The 23,536-nt window shown below is 25.9% G+C and overlaps 1 long non-coding RNA gene across 1 annotated transcript; it reads left to right on the forward strand.

Annotated features, from left to right (window-relative positions):
• The first annotated feature begins 475 nt into the window (after positions 1-475).
• Positions 476-23,456, forward strand: LOC136980927 (uncharacterized). The gene is made up of 2 exons (XR_010881629.1): positions 476-613; positions 23,354-23,456. It is a non-coding gene; the product is annotated as an uncharacterized lncRNA (long non-coding RNA).
• The last annotated feature ends 80 nt before the right edge of the window (positions 23,457-23,536 follow it).

Consider the following 23,536-nt stretch of genomic DNA (forward strand, 5'->3'; position numbering starts at 1 on the left):
TTTTAATTTCAATTTCAAAAAATATTTTAATTCTTTAAAGAATTTAAATGGGAAATAACTAAATAAATATAAATAAAAAAATTCAAATTAAATTAAATTAAAAATTAATTGTTTCTGTTAATTAATAAAAATTTTCTAAATAATTTAACAAATTCTTTAAATGTTGTTGATGGAAATTAATTAAATTACTTAAATTTTAATTTATGATAATTAAAAAAAACGCAATTTTTAAAATCTCCCCCAAAAAAATTCAATTAATTTTATATTTTATAATTTTTGTTATTAATATTATTTATTACTAATAAAATATTTTTATATTTTAATTAAATATATACTTAAGAGATATTAAATAAAAATTTATAAACACATTTTAAACATTATAAAATGCTAATTTTTTTTTTTTTTCCAATTTCTTGACGAAAAATTTGCATTTTTTCTAGGACAGATGCTCTGGAAAGGAGTAATTTAAGAAGTTTATTCTATAATTTCGTCGTATAAAATGTACTTTAAAAATTAAAAATTAATTTTTATCGATTAATATATAATTAAAGAGTAAATCTATAGAAACATTAATTTAGTAGGAAGAGGAAAAAAATTCGATACTTGAGTTGAAGTAAGTAAAGGATTTTCTACTTAATATTTTTAGAATAGCAACTTACTTAAGATGAATTCCATCAAAGAAAGCATCTCAAGAACATTTCAAACAATTTTTTTTTTTTTTTTTTTTTAATTTTGTATCGTTAATAGGAGTCAGAATATCTTCTCGTATAGTTAAACGGATGATGAATGACCCTTTAAATAACTTTTACTTCGTTTTTAAATATTCTAAACATACTTAATGCACTCCCTTCTTCCTCGAAGTGTGTGACTCTTCTATTGCTATTAAATTTTTTAAAAAAAAGCATTAAAATCTAATTAAATAATTTGTTTAATAATGATTTTATGGATGTTTTTGCGATGGATTAAGCAAAAATTTTTAGTTTTTCTCCCCTTCTTTGATTAATTATACTTAAGTGCACTTAACTGTTGTTATATAAGATCTCATTTATTAATACTTAATATCCTTAATTTTAATTAACTTATTTGTGAAATTTTAAATTAATTAAAAAAATATTTAATAGTTAGTTTATAATTTTTTTTTTGTATTTTATAAAATAAAATGAAATCTATTCTTATCTTCATCCGCTCACTAAGATGCTCCTGTTGTTAGGATAAAAGATAATGTGCGTATTTTAGATGCCTCTCTTCTCAATTATGTTTATTTTTGAAGTAATTTCGTTTTATAGTATAATTTACAATACAATTTTCACTTTTAACGATAAAAATTTAATAAAAAAAGTCATTCATTTTTCTTAACGTTACCAAATGGAAACAAAACTAAATTCCTCAATGATCGACTTTAAATTCAGCATCCTCTTGTAGTAAAATTTAGATAAAAGAGAACAAATTCCATTCGTTCACGATAACTCTTTAAATTAATGAGAAATGGTATAGGATAAATATAACAATTCATCTCACTGAACTATTATACATCTCAGCAAAATTTCAAAGGAGTCGTACAATTTCAACGTTATATATATAATCATGAAAACACATTATTCACAGGTTGTGAAAAGCAAAATTGTTATGCTGAAGTGCAATGTCAGATGATAAATAATTGCACAGAATTATATATCTTGTTAGATAACCGTTAAGTTGCTGTAAAAAAAAAATAATAATAATTTTAATTTAATTTCTCCTCATTTAAAGATCTAAAAATATAAAATTAAATTAATGTTTCTTAGAAACAAACTTAAAATGTTATTTATTTATTTATTTTTCCTACTTACTTTTAATTTAAAACAATTTCTACATACGTTTTCAACCTTGTAAAAGGTTAATTCTGCGATAATTTATTTAAAAATAATTATAAATATAAGCCTTTGTGCGTGTAATTTAACGTATACAGATGGCCAAAATTAGTAAAAAAATATATAAGTTTTTAAAAAAAAATATATTTTTTAATATAAAATCAGGCAGTTAAATTGAAAATCTTTATTAAAAAAAATACTAAATAGAATTTCAATAACATAACCTATACTTTAAGCAGGAAAAATCAAAATCGCTGCAAGCAATGCCATTAAAATACTGTTTTTTTAATATAAAAAATATGTTAAATATATTAAATTTTTTTTTACGAATAAAGATTAAAATCTTTTATTAATTTTTATAATTTTAAATCAATTAGTTTCTTAATAATAATAATTATAATAGGGAAAGTATTTTAAAAATATGACCATATTTATGATGCTATAAAGGGAAAAATTACCGTAAATTATTTATTTTATAGTTAAAAATACTTTCTATACAGTATAATAATTTCAATACATTACAATTATGACGTGTAAACGTATAAATAATCTTTTAATCTTTATAGAAACGACCTTTTGACACGTTAAGGATGTTATAAATGTTGCTAATAAAATAAAAAAATTTATTATAAGATAATATTTTCAGATATAAAATATAGAGTTTAGAATATTTTCTACTAAAAAAATTAATTTTTTTAATACAAATATTAGCAATTTTATTCGATTCAGTATACCAAAAAAAAAAACTCGCATCTTTTCCATAATTAATTTAGTTTTATAGATTTAATATTTAAAAAAATTATATGTATTCTGGCATTTTATTTGCTTTTTATTAATGCATTTTTATATTTAAAGTCTTAAAATGGGATTGTACAATAAAATTTTGAAGATAAATCTAAAAGAAAACTGATACATTAGGGAGGAGGAAGAGCAAAAAGTAAATAAAAAAGATAGGGAGGAGAGTTAGAATGTTTGATGTTGTCAATAAATTAAATTTATTTATTGTTCTATCAAAATTAAATAAAAAAATATATAAAGACACATATAATTTATTCGTAGAATACTTTATCAAATATTGAAACTTTACGTTATTTTTTTTAGAAATAAAGAATTATTGTTTAAATGCATATAGTCTTTTATTTTAGATAAAATTCGACGTAGTAAATTATTATTATTAGTCTAAAAGTGTATTTAAGAAGTAACTAAACTTTATAATTTCATTAAAAAAATGTGTATAAAATTTAATGAGTTAAACTTTTAACTGTTTAAACATTTTTATTCTATTTAAAATTAAGGTCTAAATTGCAGAAGATAAGCCAAAAAATAAAATAATTTAATGTTAAATTGTTGGATATTTGTAAAAGTAGATGATGCCGAAAGGTATCGTTTTGCATAACGAGATAATTTATTAAAAAAAACTTTAGTAAAGTAATAATAATAAATTGAAAATTTTTATATTACTTTTTTTCTTATTTTTCAAGAAGCCAATTATTTTAAATCATTTATTGTTAGTGTATGCTTTAAAAGAGGTAATTTATACAATAATTTAGTGAATGAACATAAAACAGATATCAATTTAATTCATACAGAATTCATTTCTTTTTAATTATTACTAATTAACTTAAAATTAAACGATTTTTCTAAAGAAAAACTTTTAAAGCATCACTCTTTAGGTTCCAGAATCGATTATAAGAGACTATTCGCAATTAAATAAAAATATTAAAAGTTTAATTATTGTATATGAAATTTAAGTATAAATTTAAATATTTAATGATTTTTAATTGCTTTTTTTTATAAATTGTATCATTAACTGAGTTTATGCTTCGTTTTCGAAAGAACTTGCATCTCTTAATTTGGATGAGTTGAACTGTAAAGGCAATTTAAAGAAATACATAAGAGTAATTCGTGTTTAAATCTGAATAATATATTTATCTTTAAGTAAGACACTGATAAGTAGCAATTTCTGGTATTTATAATTAAACAATCGGAGCAATTGTTACTAATATCAAAAATTCTTTTACAGTTCTGACATCAATTTATTCTTTATCTCGTACTGTCTTCCAGCATAAAATTGTTTCTATTGTGAAAATGAAATACATTTTATACGTCATATTTTCATTTATCTTCAATTGGGATCTCTCAATTCGTGATGTTTAGATCCGTCTGTTTATACACTCAAATGCTATGATTAGTGACTTGGTTGAAAAGTTTTCAGTGTAGAATATACTGTATTTAGAGAATGTTGAGTTGTGTTTCTTCCTGTTAGTCATTGTAATATTAAAAATGAGTCCTTCGTGATCTGTCTGATCAGTATCGTCTCCTTTTTTGATCTTTTGCTAATTAAACTTCGAGTGTTTTAAGGTAAAACAGGCAAAAATATTGCGTGTATGTGTGTGAATATGTGTTTTTACAGTAAAAGTTATACTTTTTTTAAGTGAATCCTTTATTTCTTCGAATCTCTTTTATATTTAAATTACATTTCTGAAATCCAAAATTATCAAATTAAGAGTATTTATATATGATACATATATATATATTTATATTTAATACTTTTAATTCCTTCATATGTAAATTTATCACTAAACTGTTTTTAATTAAATATTGGCTGGTATATTTTTAATTAAGGAAATGAATCTTATTATAAATTACGTAATATTAAGAAGTTTCTCGGTAACTTTCACAAATTTTATTCTCGTTTAATGTGATAAGAGTCAGAAGTAGATCTTATCATTACTAGAATGAAAGCAATGTTTAAGATAGAAAAGTACGATAGGAAGTTGAGGAATACTCTTTATAAGACAGTGTAGAGATTTGTGCAATTGTAATCATTGATATAATTAGTGCTAAAAGGGTAATTATGGCGATAATCTGAGTTGAGTAGTCTAGTGTCGTTTTGTAATGGTCGAGGAAATGGTTCTTATAGCTTAAATAATAACTAAATTTCTTAAATGGAAAACTCTTACGAGTTAACACACAACTCTTAAAATAGAATAAATTGCTTAACAAACAAAAGAAAGTTGAGAATTTTTCGACGAAATCTTCTTTATATCTTGTACGATTCATATTCCCGATATTAACCTTGTTTAACTATAGGAAAACGACCAGAAGTATTGAACTTTTCAATAGAGCTTGGTAGTTGCGTATTGGTGTAAAAAAAAACCCTTAACTAGCTAAAACATGATGGATTCAGAGAAATGGAGATTTGTAAATAGATTACCCCTGAATTTAATTATGTGTTTATTAATAATTGCTGGGATTGAATCAAATCCAGGACCTTTACCTCGATATCCGCAACAAATGAGCCAGGTAGATATGCAAAGAAGGTGGATAATATCAAAGAAAAGGAAAAAGAAAAACAACTGAATGAATTAATTAATTAGTGAAGATTATTATCAATTAGAAGATTGCTGTAAAGGTAGTCCTGAGACTCTGAGAACTACGAAAAATTTATGATTATTTTGGAACTGTAAGAGATACAGGACTACAAGTACGGGAGGAGTCCCAGTATACATTAAAATCGATATACGAATTAATAGAGGATAAATTCTCTCAGCTTTATATTGAACTACAAGGAATTAAAAGAGAGATCAATTTACTAAAAATAGATATTTTCATGGAGAATTGACAGAACTGTCCCAAAAAATAGAAAAACGATCAAATAAAAGGTATGTTAGAATTTGAAATAGACAACCTGGTTAACAAGAGGAATAATAGAAATATTGTAATAATAATAAACAACCCTTTTAGCCCACGACTATAAATTAAAGTTAAATAACCTAAATAAATAGGATTTAACAATTTGGAAGGCTTATCACACCAAGGCTGACAGAAAGAAGGACCAGATATTTTACAAAAAAGTTAGTCTTTAATAATCATATTCAAATTTAGATAAGGATGCATTTCGGGTACAGGGACCTCTCATCAGCTTACAAATACATGGCACCAGCATAATAATTATAACACTAATAGTTAGCCAATACAAAGGGACATCTAGTATATACAGTGCACTGTATTTACAATTTTTAATGTAACCCATATGCTACAGAACTAAAACTATCAAGCATAAAATTTTAATACAATGACAATGTGATTTATCATATTATTTGGGACCAGTAAATGTAGGAGAAAATAAGACATTTCTCCCAGAAATTCTACCAGAAATAAAGGATAACAAAAAATTTACTTGTGATATTAATCTGGATAAAGTGGTCCAATTGAATGATTTTTATTTTAAAGAAGCAACTGATTAATATGTTGGATTAATAACAAATGGGTTGTCGGAAGCAACAGATACGTGGAATGTTAAAATCAAGAAAGCAGAGTAATTAGAAGCAGATTTAAACTACGTTTATTCTTAAAGGGAATATTTTTATTTATTACATTTTTCCTATGACAGGAAAAGGTGATAAAGGATCAGCAATACTATTGAGATGATTATATTAAAAGTTCTTAATTGTTATAAAACGCTTTGTAATCCTATCTGTTTCAAGATAGTAATAATTATTATAACCAAAAATTCTCTGTGGTCTAATACAATTTTAGAATACTCATGTATTAATGGTTATATGCTCATCAGTTTGTCCTTCAACAAAAGTCCTCATGAAGCTAAGATTAAATGAAAGAAGATAATAATTCATTAGTATCATTTATGAATTTTCCAATTGTAGGCAGAGATGAGGAGACGTTTTTCCATATTCACACGTTTAGATTTTTGTAAAGAGGCACCAGAGTAACGAAATAGATAATACTTTCGTGCATTGGCTAAGATTCACATTGTAAATATTAAGTCCTTACTTCTCTATATAGTAAATTTGTAACTATTGATAACTTATATAACTTGCTAAAAAATTTGTTGTAAAGATGTAATAATGGCATGTGATTTTAAAATATTTAATATTAAAACATAAGTTAATGTAAATAGACAAGAAGTGAAAGATATTGTAATTAACCAATATTATAGCATTATATCATATTATAGCATTTTATCATCTGTATTTCTCTTTTGAAAACTTTAGAATACAGTGTTTAGAAATATAATTCCACAAAATACTTTTTAGATAATAAAAATACCTCGTTTTTAAATTGAAAATTACGATAGTTTTTCTTCTAATAATAGTTTGCTTGTTTAAGAAATATACGAGAGAATGTTGTTAATGAAAGTTATATAAATTGATAGCAGATAATACAAATATGTTAGCAACAGCAATCTATACACACACATATACAGTATATGTATTATTGCTGTTATTAAGAGAGATTATGAATATCACAAGAATTGTCGACATGTATAATATTAAAATACATATAATTCATACAAATAATATAATATATAATAGGTGTAATGTACAAATAAACATTTTTAACAAGAAGCATTTTTATATTAAGTAGGAGAAGCGAGAAGAACTTTCATTGATAAAATCGTCAATGAAAAGATTTTAGCCAGATTATTATTAGAAATATTTTAAACCGACATTTAGATTTTTAATTTGCACCCATAAATTCATCTAGACGATACAAGGACTTAAACGTTTTAAAATTTATTTTAAACAATAATAAAATTGTTAAGTATTTTACGTAATTCAACACGTTATAATAAACAGTATCACGGATAGTGTTCGACATTATAACAGTACACAGAACATCAAAGAATGGTAAATATTATTTTATTTATATTGATAATTACTTTCATCTTTCAGAAGATGGAAAAATAGTTCTCGTGCATTATATAGGATAGAAACTATTTGTGTATATTCAGTTTTAATAGTATATAGAGCATGAAAAGTATTTTCTATTATGAATAGCATACCTATCAATTTTTTTGTTTGTACGAGGAAGTGCAGCCCTTAGAAGTGGAGGAGATCTCATAGAAGAGCTTTCCCTTCTCAGATTTCAATTTTTTTTTATTATGTCTACGATTCAATATTGACAGCTTCTCATAACATCAATACAATTTCTAGTTTAGAAAATGATATATATTATATCGATAGATGTTGTTATATACGAGAATTGGTTCTTTTATCCAATACTTTTACTTTTTATACCCAATTACCTTTTTAGTTTACACACATATAGTTTATATTACATTATTATATAAACTACACTACACCACAAGTGATACACTACATACAGTATTTTACTGTAGGTGAGAAGGGTAAGTTGTATCAAGGGGTAAAGTGAATCATTATCATAATGTATAAAGTTTTATCCACAGAATCTATGTGAACACGATAATAGAAATAATGACCATCTATTATCATATTTTTTCATTTTAACTTGTTACTTTATATTGTAAAGGAATTAAAACATTTTTTATTCAAATGGGTTATATGTGGCTAATCTCAAATTATATCTATTATGGACAAGGTCTAACCCATAATAGGAGCTGGCCAGTCATTAGGGTAACTAGACAGGGAACGGTGGTTTTGGCTTCCTAAAAGACAAAATAGCTCCAAGAAGTTTCCAAAATAATAAAACCAAATTCTTAAGGGCTTCCAGAGAAACCATAACCCTAGGACCACTTAGTTACACAATGATGGGAAGGAAAATGGCTCTTATTTTCATTTTTAGCTTTTCTAAGAGAACTTTTTTCCATACACATCGTATATTTTTATACGGTTCTCATGAATTTTTCAATTTTAAACGATTTTAATGTAGTGAATTTGTTTGTTTATGTCCAGTGTGTTTGTGTTTTAGTTCGATCATCATAATTGAAAAGCATGAGACCCATTTGAATGCATATCAAAATTAAGTATGGCCCACTTCATCCTTACATTGGGATGAAGTGGATTGTTTTCCAATATTTTTTGAAATGTAATATCGTCATTCCCAATAAACTTAGATGTTTGCAAATTATGATCTTTTAAATTAATATTATTTACATGCGGCAAATTTAATTTTCTTTGTTATAGTTTTCTACGATAAGTGATTGTCCTGAAACTGGTCAGTTTCAAATTTCATCCCCACTTACCCTATACTTGTGAGTGTTTGTATATGCATAGTTTATATAATTTATACTGTAATTACTGTAACTCTAACACATAAAATATACACTTGATACGATAAGGTGTATATTTATGCATGCATGTTCTTCTAGAAGAATATCCTTAGAACTTAAATTTTCCATAATTTAATTGAAGAAAAATTAAATACTTTCAGTATATAAGTTGGTTTTCATAATATATATCAGCTAAAAATCATTTATTAATATTACAGTATATATTCATGAATTCGTAGAAATCTACACAAGATATATAATTAAATTTTAATAATAATCTTATAGAAAAATGCATTAAATTTTCACTGCTTAGCATTAAAATAAGCTAAAATTAGTATACAAAAATCATAATTGATTAAAAATATAATTTTTTAAATTGTGAATATATTTTTAATTTAATTTCCAGTTTTCTATTTATCAATCTTGCTGTTTTTCTTATTTTATATTATGACAATGGCTGGATTATTTTTTCGTTGAATAGTTAAATAATAGACATTTTTTTTCGTAATACTTTTTAGAAAATAAAAATTTATTATCTAAAGTAAAATAAATTTAATATAACATAACGTAGACTCCATGAAATGCGATGTTTTCATTTCAAGCAAGAAAAACATCTCTCCTCTGAGTAGATTACGAGTAAAATGACTCAAAAAAAAACTTTTTTTGTGTGTCATGTAGAAGGATTTGACTACTCAAAATCTTTAACTGAAACGTCAATGTGTCATCATGTTGATTTGAAGTCTTCCATCAATCCTATGTACTAGGCACTATATACACTTCTGAATGAATAAGGAATTTTATTTAATTTATATAAAATATAAGATATAATATTATATATATATAACTTTATACTTTAACTATCACAAAACATAAAGCAATAAAGTTAAAAATTACAAATGAATGTACCATTCTCAATGAAAATCATTCGAAGATTCTCTTCAAATTAACAAAAAATTGAGCGATGTTTTTGAATTTATAGATAATAAATTAACTTTTGAATACATTTCTTACTCTTTTCTCGCTTTCATTGTGTTAAATTTATATAAAAATTAGTTGATTATCGATAATTTATACATTTTCTCCATTTTCAATGGTATATTTTTGATTTGAAAACAAGAAAATAATAAACAAGAATCTCTGTAGAAAATGTTTAAAAAATGGTTATTCTGCAAATGTTACGTTGAAAATAGAAATAAAATGTTAAAGAAAATTGATATTTAATACAGTTTTTTGAATTTTTATAAAATAAAAATCAATTTTGAACCAATTGAAATCAATAAAGTTCATTGTATATTTGCTTTATTTACGTATTTATACCTTCATAATTCGTAAATAATTCTTTTGTAAGTTAATTAATTACAAAATTGAGGAAAGCTTGTAATATTTTACAATATTACACTTAAAATAACGTTTTTCTAAACCATTAATTTGAAGATTTAACGTTTGCAATATGAAAACAACATAAAAAGAAAATTAATAATGCTAATAAATTTTAAAAATAAATACATTTTATAAAATTTATGTTAAATATTAAATAATTTAATAAATTTATTAAAGTTAATTTTTTTATATCAATAAATAACAATTAACGATATTAAAAAAATAATTACAGCTTGCTTATCTCAATGTTTTTTTCTTGTTTTCTTTCGTATTATAAGTAATTTAAAAATTTGGTTTAAAACAAATTTGTAAAATTATATTTAAAAAAATTCCTTTTAAGTTTCGAGAATAAAATAGTACTCAAATAGAATGCAACATAGAGTTATGAGATAGTCAAATTGTTACAATGGGTGTAAGACATCGTTTAGGAAATTTATAGTTGCCGAAAGCCATTGGATGGTTGGAAGCTGGCCAGTTGTCTCAATGTCACCCATGTACTGTAGTGATTGGAAAAACACTTTAAGGAAACCAGAACAATTCACAGAAGGTTGAAAACCTCATAAAATGATCGATATCTAACCCGATTGGCTGGACGACACATAGACTACAATAGTACCAATCGAGTTGCAGCTTTCACGGCATTTACAGAACAGAATAGATCATCTTACCATTCTTGAACATTTGTTTTTAGGTTTTTACTAATATAAAAATAAGTTTCTCCTCGTATAATCGCGATAGATTTCAACGAAATTAGTAAAGACCCGTAACCTTTACTTTCGAGCCATGAAGCACCCTTTGGCATCACTAAAATCATCAGTTACGCAAAGAAGACTAATTCTTTCCTTCATACAAACGTAATTATATTTAAATTTTCATTAATTAACACGATTTTCTAGCATGGTATGAACATAATCCGTAACGAATGTAGTTTCCTGCTCCAATTTCTCACTTCAGATTGAACTGTAGCATTCGTTGGATCGACATACGGCCGATCAATATCAATGATTTATGCCGAACGGATGGCTAATATGTATCTGCCAAATATCAAGCCAACTATATTTATCTACGTTGGTAATATATTGCTGTTTTTGGTAGTAATGTTATATATACATATTAACTTATAAAATTTTAAAATTTAAATCTGTTTATTGGAAAAATAATCCTTCATAACTCTGAACTGATCAACTAAATGTATTCAAGTTAAAGATGTATAAATAATGCATTATATAGGCCCTATATATATCGAAGGCATCAAAAATTTTATAGATATTTGCCCCATTAAGGCCAAAGACTCGCTTCAACTTGTATCTTTCAATACAATTTTATTCATTCTTTTTCATACAAATAATACTAGAATATTTACAGTAAAAATTATAGTATTTTACTTCAGAGAAACCAATAAAAAAGGCCCAAAAAATCCATTAACATATAAAAGGCCCTTCCTCTTTAGTAAATCTATTTAAAAGGGTGAGGCCCGAGGTAATTTGATAGTATACGACGTAAGCACTGATTCATTATAAATTCTCGACTCTCATTCTTTGAAGTTGTTATTAAGTATGGAAAATATCAAACAAGAATTAAGATAACTCATTAATTATAAATATAAGTTTCATTTGTTTAAATTTTAATGATAAATTTTCTCAACATCAAACACTAGAGAGAGAATTTATTAACATAATTAATATTTTTATTAAATTATAAAGGAATTAAGTGTACAAACTTTTCGCATCGAAACTTCAGTTATATTTACATGTACAATTAAGTTAATTTAACGAATTGACTAACAAATAATTGTTATTTTTAGAACTATACTTAAAATGATTGCTTGTATAAATACATCTTCTTCATCATTTTAATTAAATTTCTTTTCATAATTATCTATTATCGATTAATATATTTAAGTAAATAATAATAATTTTAAAATAAGATTTCATAATTTTTTTTTATCATTTTTACTTTTAAAATACAAATAATTTAAATCATAAATAATTAACAATTGCCTTAAAGTTAATTTCAAGGTAATTAAACATAAAATTTTACTAAAATTTAGTCATAAAATTCTTTACTTTTCTAATAATTAATAATGAGTAAACTTAGTTTAATTATCGAAATGTTTATTATATTTTAATTATATTATAACAACAAAATTTTAATTACAATTAAATTTAAAGTGTTTTTTTAATATTAAACTATGATTTTATGCAGTGAATGAGTATTAAAAATTTTAATTTTACACGAGAAATGAACAATTTTATGTAAAATTCAACGATTTTAAAACAAAATTTTAATACTTTAAATACAGTATCTTAATTTAAATTTTACATATTAAAAAATTAAATAAAATTGTTTTGTATTAATTTCATATTTATAATAATAAAATAAATCCTTACAATTTAATACATTTTGTGCAATTAATTTGCATATTACACAATTTTCTTATTTTTAATATATGATAATTTAAAATTTATATTTTTCCATTCGACATTCACAATACAGAAAATATGGCTGTGTTTTGGGCCACCCTATATAATAATAATAATAATAACCATTTCATATTACAAAATTTATTAACTGATTTTTCCTATCCTATTCTGTAATTGTTATAACCATATTAATAATAATTTTAAGTAATAATTAAAAAAAAGATAAGGTATACACATTGACGGAAAAGTTACGCATTATCGGATTACGGCAAAACGCGACATAACAGCTGTCTCAGACAGACGTAAATGCTTACAGTTGTAGCCAAATTGCCAATTGTAATTGGACTACAACTGCAATATTTTGCATGCTACAAAATGTCTTAAAAATTCTAAACCAGTATCATATAAAAAGGCTCTTTGAGACTCTGTGTTCAATTATATGTATAGTACCTACTGCTTAGAGATCTTCAAACGCCAGACACGCCTGTATGACTCAGTCAAAGACATTAAGCGCAGAAGATTAAGTTTGAGAAAGACCACATAATCGGAAGGAGAAGGTCAGGATGGCCGTTTGGCTAAAGTGTCCATTATTTGAGCCGCTCCGACCTAACTGTAAAGAGATGTTAGGGCAGTGGCAAACATGCACGACGGACAAAATTTTGGACGTTCCAGACACCGCATTAGCAGAGATAATGGTCAGATCGTCAGCTGCAAAGGCGTTTTTATCTACCATCAAGAGTCAGATGGAAGCCTCAATACAGAACCCTCTCTCTTCTCGTAGTATTGGCTTCGTAGCGACTTGCAGAGATAAATTTGCACGGCTTCGTTTGCACAGGTGCAGTGACAGAAGTGTGAACTGCTACGGCTGGCAGCATATGCGCTTCAATACTCTACTCTTGAGCGACACATTGCTCTGTTCGCATGCTGGTCTGGGAGCCATCACAGATGAAGTAAATTATTCTTAGTAGTGGTACGAGAGACGTTGACAGCGCATGCATTAAGTTCAGGAAATCGGATTAGATTGTTGGGATAAGGCAATGCAACACATAGACAAGCTGTCAAGGAAGATGCCTCCCGGGAGGACTTTCTATGGAAAACTGCTCCTTATTTAGATGTTTACACACGCAAAGAAAGCCCTGAAAACTATACGCGATCAACCCGTTGGAGAGGTGCGAATCTGCGACCGGACTATCAATATTCAGTATCCACTCGATCACTGTAAAAGTTCAGAAAATCCAGTTCCCTTATGTATTGCCTTTAATCTTGCTGAAAAATGGCTCAAGACAGCCTCAATGGCACTGATGAATCAGCAATTTTCCAACAAAATAATGGCGGCTGTAAACAATTAGTGTTTCCCAGTAACGTGCCCAACAAGTTGCCACACACTCTTGGCTTCCAGATTTGTTGCCCATCGAGCATTTATGAATCATATGGGAGAGATGTAGTTACAACATCTATGAGCAAATCAATCACAGGGTAGCATACAATGTGCTTCCATGCCCAACCGTATCGCCTCGTACATCCAGTCAAGAAGACGTATTAGGTAGTAAAGGTTCGTTTAAATTGTACTGTTGTTCAGCTGGAAATTGTGCCTTTGCTATGATATTGTAATCACTTATAAAGCGCACAAGTGCGTGCGTACGCATGGTAATATGTTTTCACTAATAAAGTTTCATTAGATTCTAATGCTTTCTTGGCGAATAATTTCTTTGTTGTTAGCGAGTGTGTTTATACTTCTTTATATTATTTATAAAGAAGATAAATACATTTAACTTTATATTTTTGTAAATATATTACATTTCAGAACTGTCAACATCGTCGCATTTCGAATGAGATTTTATTTTGTTTTAATAATTTCCTATTCAAATTTGATTTTAGATCGAAAGATTTCTATACAATATATAATAAATATTTTTATTTGAAATGAAATTTATTTATCTTATTTTTATGATAAAATAACTAGGAGTTTCATTTTTAATAATCAAAAGCTGCATTTTCTTGTAAAGTCAGTCCCAGTACATTACTCATCTCCTTCTGTTTACTGATTAATATATCTTTTCTAATAATACAGATTGTAGTGTCATCCGATATCTTCTTTTTTTTATCAAATTGTTTATAAAGTTTCAAATAATACGATTTTTTTGAGGATGATGCAGATATAAATTATTAGATTTTGCAGTAAACAGATATATTATTTTTCACGTTGTAAAGTGTCATATATTTATTCTACAATGTTTTCTAATAAACTTTAATATAAATTTCAGGTTATTTTACTGGTTAATTCGAAAAGTTTATATATATAATTAATATAAGAACGATTAAATTGAAATGCATTATTATAATTGTAATCATTACTATTAATTAACGTTTTATTTTATAAAAAATTAAATTGATTTCCGAAAAATACCTGATAATAGGGTGAATCAGAGATGATGTATAAATATTAGTACTCTAGTAGAACCTTTTTCCTTTCTTCAGCCTAGACCTTTGAGTAGTGTCTATCCAATAATAACTGCATATCAATTATTCTTTACTGGTCTATCGAGAATTCTTCTTTGATGTAATCTTGCATATTTATAAAATACAACTTAGTGTCTTCTAATTCTATTTAAAAAAAAAAAAAACTATTTAAATGTTTATGACACTACATCTGTTGTGAAAACCGCTTCCCGTTATTGGCCACTCGCCTGTCAATCACACTTTCTAGAAAAATACAGCGAAAACTCAGATGTATTTTTCTAGATTCTTATTTTTCTCTATTCTTCAATCATTTACATTTCTCTCGAGGTACTGTATATTGAATTAATAAAGTACTGTGATTTCAGTTATCAGGTTTTAAATCTTGGCCCACTCAGTACATTTTATTCTGGAATATATTTAGCTACTTATTAGTTACTAGTATTTTGAAATATTGAAAAATTTTCAACAAATATAAACATTCAAAATAGAAGTTTAATATATATTATTTTTTCTGTTCAATTTTTTGTATAATATACGAATAAAATTTACATACTCTCTTCTATTTTTATTTTAAAAAATATTTTTTTTTTTTTTAAATTTAAGGAAAATAAATTATTGTATATAAAATATAAAATTACTAGCATATTTTATAGATGATAATATTTTATGTAATGCAAAAAATTCGAATATAATATAAATATGCATTTATAAAAACTGGATAATTTACTCAAAAATCTAATTTATAATAATAATTATTTTTTTTTATTACAATTTTAATAAAAATTATAAAAAAAATTTAAAATATTTCGAATTTTATAATAAAGTTGTTCTTTGAGACTTATATTTTGTATAATTAAAGTTTTTTAAATTAATTTATTAATAATCAAATAAAATAAAACTAAATATTCTAATTTCATTAATTCAGTCCATAGGACATTCAGACATGTCATATTGACTGAATTAACATTAACATAATAGTTTAATCTCTTATAACCCAAAAATAAACCTATAGAGCATGGTTAATTGAGTGTTTGGTCGCTCTGTGTGTACTATTTAGGTCTAAAAATCTACGTACAGTAGAAGCTCGTTAATCCGGCATCAGAGGGGCCAAGACGCCGGATTACCACACGTTTTTGTATTTTTGACAAAAATCTGATAATTTGTCAGAGATCCGAACGTTGTACACATTGATGTACAGTATATACTGCATCAACATACACTACCATGCGATGGGATGAATTTAGGGGTTGTGCAGGGCGCAGATACATCCTCCTGCAGTTTCCCCGAGTAAAGTCTGGTATCTCGGATAGTAAAAAATTTTGTAAGGTACATTGTTTCTTTTCTGCACCCCTCTAGGATTTCTGAATCCGCCATTTTATGCTGCTGTATGCTTCCTACTTATCTACACACGCTCTGTAACCGGTTTGGAGATGATATAGTTAATGACTATACTGAGTTAATATCGATTGAAAACACTGTTCAAACGAATTCCGATTCGCGATAATTTCGGATTATCGGTTATTTTTTCATAGGATGCCGGATTAACGAATTTCTATCTCGAATATATTGTAACTGTAGGATATATATATAATATAGGTTTAATCGCATGTTGAATTTTCATCGCTGATGGTGACCAGTTAATCAGAGTGCTGATCATTTTCATTCTGAAGAAATGGCAAACAAGAGAAAGCAAGATTTTTCGAGAGCAGGAAAATTAAAGACCGTGAAGAAAAGTAAAAACAAAGTCAGAATTGCAAAATAATTTAATATTTAGAGTGAGATTCAACGAAATATCTGAAAAATGAGATTTTGGAAAGTTTCAATGAACAACAGAAGAGCAAAATGAGCGTAAATTTGAGCATCCAGATGCTGAAAAGTACGTGCTGAAGAGTTGTAGAAACCAGAATTTCATGTTGATGGAAAGCTTCTTGGAGAAAAAGCCGGACAATTCGGACGTATTGAATATAAAGCAAATAACGAATGGCTGGATAAATTTAAGAGGAGGCGTGTATAGTATTTATTGAAATTTTTTTGTGAAAGCGCAAAGTGCGATTTCACGAAGGTGGATTGCACGAATTGAAAAGTTTACCAGAAATTGTATAAAATTACATCCCAGATGACTTTTTCAACGCAGAAGAAACGGGTTTATTACATTTTCTAATGTCTGACGGACCAAACAGTGGTGCCCAATGGTGGTTCACGTCACAAAACTGCAAAGAAGGTGTAACTCTTCTTTCTGGAAGAGAACGTGACAGGTAATGAAAAATTGCCATCGTTATTAATTAAAAATTTTTAAAGCCTCTGTTACCGCAAAGCCAAGACATTACTTGAACAATATGCAGAAAATAAAAATAAAAAAAAACATGAATGACGTCAGAACTTTTTTCTAACTGGCTGAAAAAATTAGACATCTTGATTGCCAAAACATAAATTATTCTTTGTATCAAAGAATCTTCAGCGCACATTTGATGATTCCTAATTTAAAAGCCAAAACAATTCAATTTTTTCCTCAAATTCTACATTGCAACTTTTAGATCGGAGGATCTTTATAAATTTTAGATTGCTCTCATCGTACGAAAGATGTTGCATGCTATTGAAGCTTGATTACGTGAGTTTGAAGCGAACTTTCCAGATGCAATATGAGTGATTGACATGACTTGGAATGAATTTCCGTAAAGCACCATTGCAAATTGCTGCACAAATCGATTATATCGAAGAGTGAGCCGATTTCATTACAGGAATGAGTGATGGAGAAGTGCCATTCAAAGATTCTTGTCGACGTTGACAATGATCTAGGTGTTTGCGGACACTTATCTGAAGACGACATCATTGCCGAAGTGATGAAGATGAGGAAGAAATAAATCCTGTCAAGGACAAGTACTGCTCTTCCTCTACAAGTAGGAAAGCCAGAAAAGCTCTCCAGCTTTTAAGGGGAGGTTTCTAGAAACTACGTCATTCATAAAACAAGACGATTTCGAGGCGGTCTACCGCATCGAAAAAACATTGTTGAGCAAGAAGCAATGAACCGTTGACGACAATCTGGTGTCGATGTTTTCGTCCCCTACAACTTCGAGTTATGGAGAATCTACTGTATATAAAAAAAAGTTATAAAATTAATTTTAAAAAAATTTAAAATTTCTTTGATTAATAAAATGAAATATTCTTTTACGTGAATTTTTAATAATAATGAAAAAACAGATAATCATCATTAAGGATGCGATGCTTTTATAACAGAAAAAAAGGAATTAAACTTAAGAAATATTCAAACTTGTTAATAAATATGCCACAAAAAAGTAATTACTTTTATTATTTTTTTCTTTAAAAGTTTATTAATAAAATTTGTCATAAAGTTCTACTACTTTTCAATATTAATATTATCTAAAAGACAGGAGGATGAGGGAAAAAATAGAACAACTTTCTTGTTTTTTATTCATTACTCTGTTCTAGACAATAATTTTTTTGCTATTTTTTTGTTAAAAATAGCAAATTTTTATTAAAAATCACAATTTTATGTTGTATATATTAAGCAAATTATATATATATATATATATATATATATATATATATATATGTTATCTATACGAGAGGAGTAAGAGAAAGAAAAAATTATTTTGATACTTAGTCTGTTTTTAAGATGAAAATTTTTATTCTTTATTTTAAAATAAGACAGAAAATTTTGTATAAAAATTATAATCTTATATATTAAGTATATATAATATAAAAATCGCATGTTATAGGTAAGTTATCCATTAACTATTTGTATTATCTACGCGACAGAGAAGAGAAAGAAGTAACTTTAAAATTCGTAATTAATCACTATTTCAGACGTAAATTTTTCTGTGTTTTTGCATTAAAAAAACAAAATTTTTATAAAAATTAAAATTACAAGGATTTATATTTTATAATATAATATAAAAATTTTACGTTAAAAGCAAATTAGCCATAAAAATCGAGTAAATTATTCATCATTGTTTAAGCCATTGCCAAATGTAAAATTTTACAATATTTTTTTTACTATATTTTTTTGGGGGGGGAGAAAAATTTTCGAGATAATAACAAGATGGATAATGATTATTCGAGATAAATTAACAATATTATATATTGATTAATAATATAATGAGAAACGTGATGATGATAAAAGGAAATCATGCATAAAGAATAGATAAGGGGAGAGAGAAGAAAAAAATCAAATCAAGTATTTTTATTATTATCAAGTTTAGTTGATTTATTATATAAATCCCTACAGAAGCTTCAAAGCAAGTAATATAAAGTATGAAAATTGAATTTATCACTTTTTGACATTTAAATAACTTGCAATTTTTAGAAGGTAACAAAATATTCACAGAAAAAAATAAAAAGAAAATAATCTGCCAAAAAATAATTAGAAAAATTTAAGAATTAAAAAAAGAAAATTATTTTCATTACAATTTTCTTTAAAATGCTTAATTAATAACTGAATAAGCTAATAAATTATCACTAATTTTGATTTTTATCGATTATTATTTAAAATTTATGAATAAATTTTTTATATAATAATTCAAATTAATGAATTTTTAAAAATAATAAATGTTTAATTTAATAAAATAAGTAATTTTATTCATTATTTAACTGTAAAAATAGTTTTTAAAGCTCATTAAAATTCGAGTAATTTTTTTTTCCTTGTCTCAATAATTGAATTCCTTGAAATAAATAATGAGAAGTGATTAAATTTAGTTAGTGTCTTAATATTTATTTAATAATAATTATTCATTACAAAACATTCTCCAAGGTTTTATAACAAAATAATTATTTTAAAAGTGAAAAAAAATATTGTATAAAATATACAGGGTGGCCCAGGAATCAGTTAATCACTGTAATGACTAAATTGCTTTCTTATTTAAATATTTAATCACATTTTAAAATTGTTTTCATTAATTTTGTTGTAAAAGCAGCCCTTTACATTTCCAGTTCTACCTAAAACATAACATACAAAATTCGATTAACTGATTTTTAAGCCACCCCTTATACATAATTTATTAAGTTTATTTTCTCTAAATCTTTAAGTTATTATAGTATATATATTTATAGTATTTGCTTTATTAGCAAATATTCCCCTTCTGTAAATGAAAATAAACATATGAGTACGTAAAGAGATATAGAACTTAACGTAATGTCCGTATGTTTCCTTAGGCACCACCATTATGTACTTGGCTAATGCAAACACTTGTCAATGTCAACATACAATTGGATCAACTAACCCGTACATTCATTTCTCCCTTATAAATATCATCCATATCTTTCCTACTGATCAATGAATAGAATACATACAACCAATAACTCCGTCCACACATACGTACGGTACATACACATATTTGTCTATTGTATAAATAAATTACGTAAGAACAAACTTTAAACCTCATTAAATCGTAAAATACATAACAATGTAGTCAATTATATCCTTAAAAAAATGGTATTTATCTCGTTAATTTCGGGTTTAAACGATATTGTGTTTGAATATAAATAAATGGCTGTTTCCGTGTATTTTCGAGGCGAATATTTCGAGTAAATCAATTTGTAAACTTCATTAAGCACCAGTAAATTAAGTCATTAATGAGATGTACTGAATGAAAATAAATCGAATAATAAATAGATAAATTATTTTATCATGAGAATTTTTAAGGTTAATCAGCGCAAAATTATAGGGATTTTTTGTAATATAATTAGTGCACTTAATATACGTATTTTTATTATAAATTTAATTGATGTAACATTAAGGAATCCATTTCTTAATGACAATTAAATGACGATTTTAATGAATTATTCGTTAATAAAAATTAATTTTTTAGATTAAAATTAAAGGGGTAAAACAAAAGTTTAATTTATTTCTTAATAAACAGAAAATTAATTGCCTTCACTTCGTTATAACGAGCTTCGATTTAACGAGTTTACGTATGTTTAGTGTGTTTTTAAGTGAATAAATCTTGTAGGAGAAGGTTAAAAAAATTGCAGAAAATAATTAAGTAACGTTAAAATGATTAGAAAATTTATCAAAAAATCCAAAAATAGATGTTTTTTTCTGTAGTAAAAAAGGCTATTTACTACAGAAAAAAAGGAGACAATTAACAGAAGAATAGATCCGTTATTTCTTTCTCGATTCTGATAATGGAACTTATCATGCTTAATTGCGACTCTTAATGGACTGTGTTAAACACACTTAAATATAACAACAGATAATTATTTAATTGATAAAATAAATCAGAATTCTAAAATAAATTAAAAATAAAAAATTTAATGATGATAAATTAACAATTTATTGACTTTTTAAATTATAAATATAATAATAAATATTTAATTTAATTAAAAAATAAAATTTTCATGCATAAAACAATATTTTTAGCCAGCTAAATGTACACTTTCTTGTATATATATTCTTTATTTTATCTTCTAATTAAATTGTTTTCGTGAGTTATCAATGCTTGACAATTCGGTTGTATGAGAAATGTAAAATATTTATGTGCATTTCTGTGTGATTTAGTTGTTTTGAACAGGTATCAGGTGCAATATATCAGAGTATGTAAATAGATTTCATGTTAGGTTCGTATAGAAAGAAAGGGGGAAAAGTAGGGATCCAGCAATATCATAAGAACATATTTCAAACAAAGTCAATACAGGCAATGACAGACAAAGTGAATAAAAGTATTCTGCAGTTCAGAAAGTGTTTCCACTCACACTGACGTTTCTAAGGTGATTGATCGGTTATTTTCTCCTTTATTGGATTTGATACAGCCTTTTCCCCTATATTGTTGCCTGGTTGTGACATGCCTTTGCCAAACACTACAAAGATCTAAAATTATCTTGGTTTAACTCGAACTTATCGAAAGGCTACTCTATGAAATATAATAGTGTAAACAATGTCACCTTCTGTCTTTTTATTAAAAAAGACACAATGTTTATTTTATATAATACTCAATTTTCTAAAATTCTACACGAATCTAATTCTGTTGTATAACTGGAAGAATTTTATTAGAGGAATTTCATGCCAATGGAAGTAATTTCTTTCGGAAATTTTCATTTCTATACGAAAATTTACATAATTATAAGAGAGTATTCATGAAGAAAACTGATTAAATTATTAAATTTTAACAATAAATACAAAAGAATTGTCGAAAACATTTAAAAAAACGTGAATATCATCTCATTTCCCCATATTAACAAGATAGCTATATTAAAATTTATCTTATGACATGTTCATCTACTCCTCCCTTGTCTTGTAAGCATTCCAATATAGTATTAAGTAAATTTGTTTTTATTCAAGGTATTCTGTAATTGAAGTAATATCTTTTGTGTGTTTTTTAAAACAATTTTCATTTATTTTACATTAAACAAATGCCACTATCTAGCAGAGTAAAATACCCCTTCGTAACTTGTCTTACACGAACTTAATGTTTAATGTTTTCTAATATAATTTCTACTAAAATTTCTAATGAATTCGTTTAGGAAGAAAATAAATAGTAAACTATGTAAAGAATTTGAAAGATTTTTTAGTTTTAGAGCTTGTGGAAGCCGAGTAACCCCCTAAACGAGCAACTAGTACGCTATTTTATTGTCTAAAAAAAAAAGTGAAAAGTTTTTAAATTGAGTATGCAAAATCTAAATTTCTTTATCTTAAAAATAACTCTTTTTTATGGAATATATTCGTTCAGTAGAAAGGTTTTCTACTAAAAAACTATAATTTTTTTATGTTTTAAGATACAATCGTTCAGAGCTACTGTAAAAGAAATTTATTGTTCTTCAATCTTAACTTGAAATATATAAACATCTTAAGATGAAGAGAGTTTTCTTTTTATATTTTAATAAAGTTTTCAGGAAAATATTGCTGTATTATATCGATTTTGTTAGTGATGTCGATTCTTTATCAACTTTTTTTAAAGGTTTCTCAATGACATTTCCAGTATTTTGAAATTGCCTTCATAAGCAACTAACCGCATTGCAATTCACAATAAACTACTTTGCCATAGTTCTAACAGTTTCTAGATTGCCTGAAGCGTAGTAAAGACACTTCATTTTAAAGAATTCCAGAAGATCTTGCCATCATGTCGTCGCTCTTATCAACATTTACGTAACATTCGTGACTTAAAGGCTAATGATAGAAATTTCCTTCTTCTCAAATATTTTTTATTTTATTCTCAAACTTATTTACTTTAAATTTTTTTTAAAAAATATATTAAAATACATTTTTTAAGATAATTTTTATATATTCGTTTCAGAATATTCTCCAGTTTCTTCCATTTACTTAACACGCTTCTTCTCTGAATGGAATACGAATTGTGACTCAAAATTTCGTCTACGTGGCTCTATCGTAATGAAAAATTGAAAATTCTACTTGTTAATTATTTTTTAAAGTTAAATCTTTATCTCAGGATGCTTAATAATGTTAATAACTTGAAATA

The sequence above is a fragment of the Centruroides vittatus genome, unplaced genomic scaffold (assembly GCF_030686945.1).
Source record: "Centruroides vittatus isolate TY-2023 unplaced genomic scaffold, ASM3068694v2 contig_738, whole genome shotgun sequence".
Lineage (NCBI taxonomy): Eukaryota > Metazoa > Arthropoda > Arachnida > Scorpiones > Buthidae > Centruroides > Centruroides vittatus.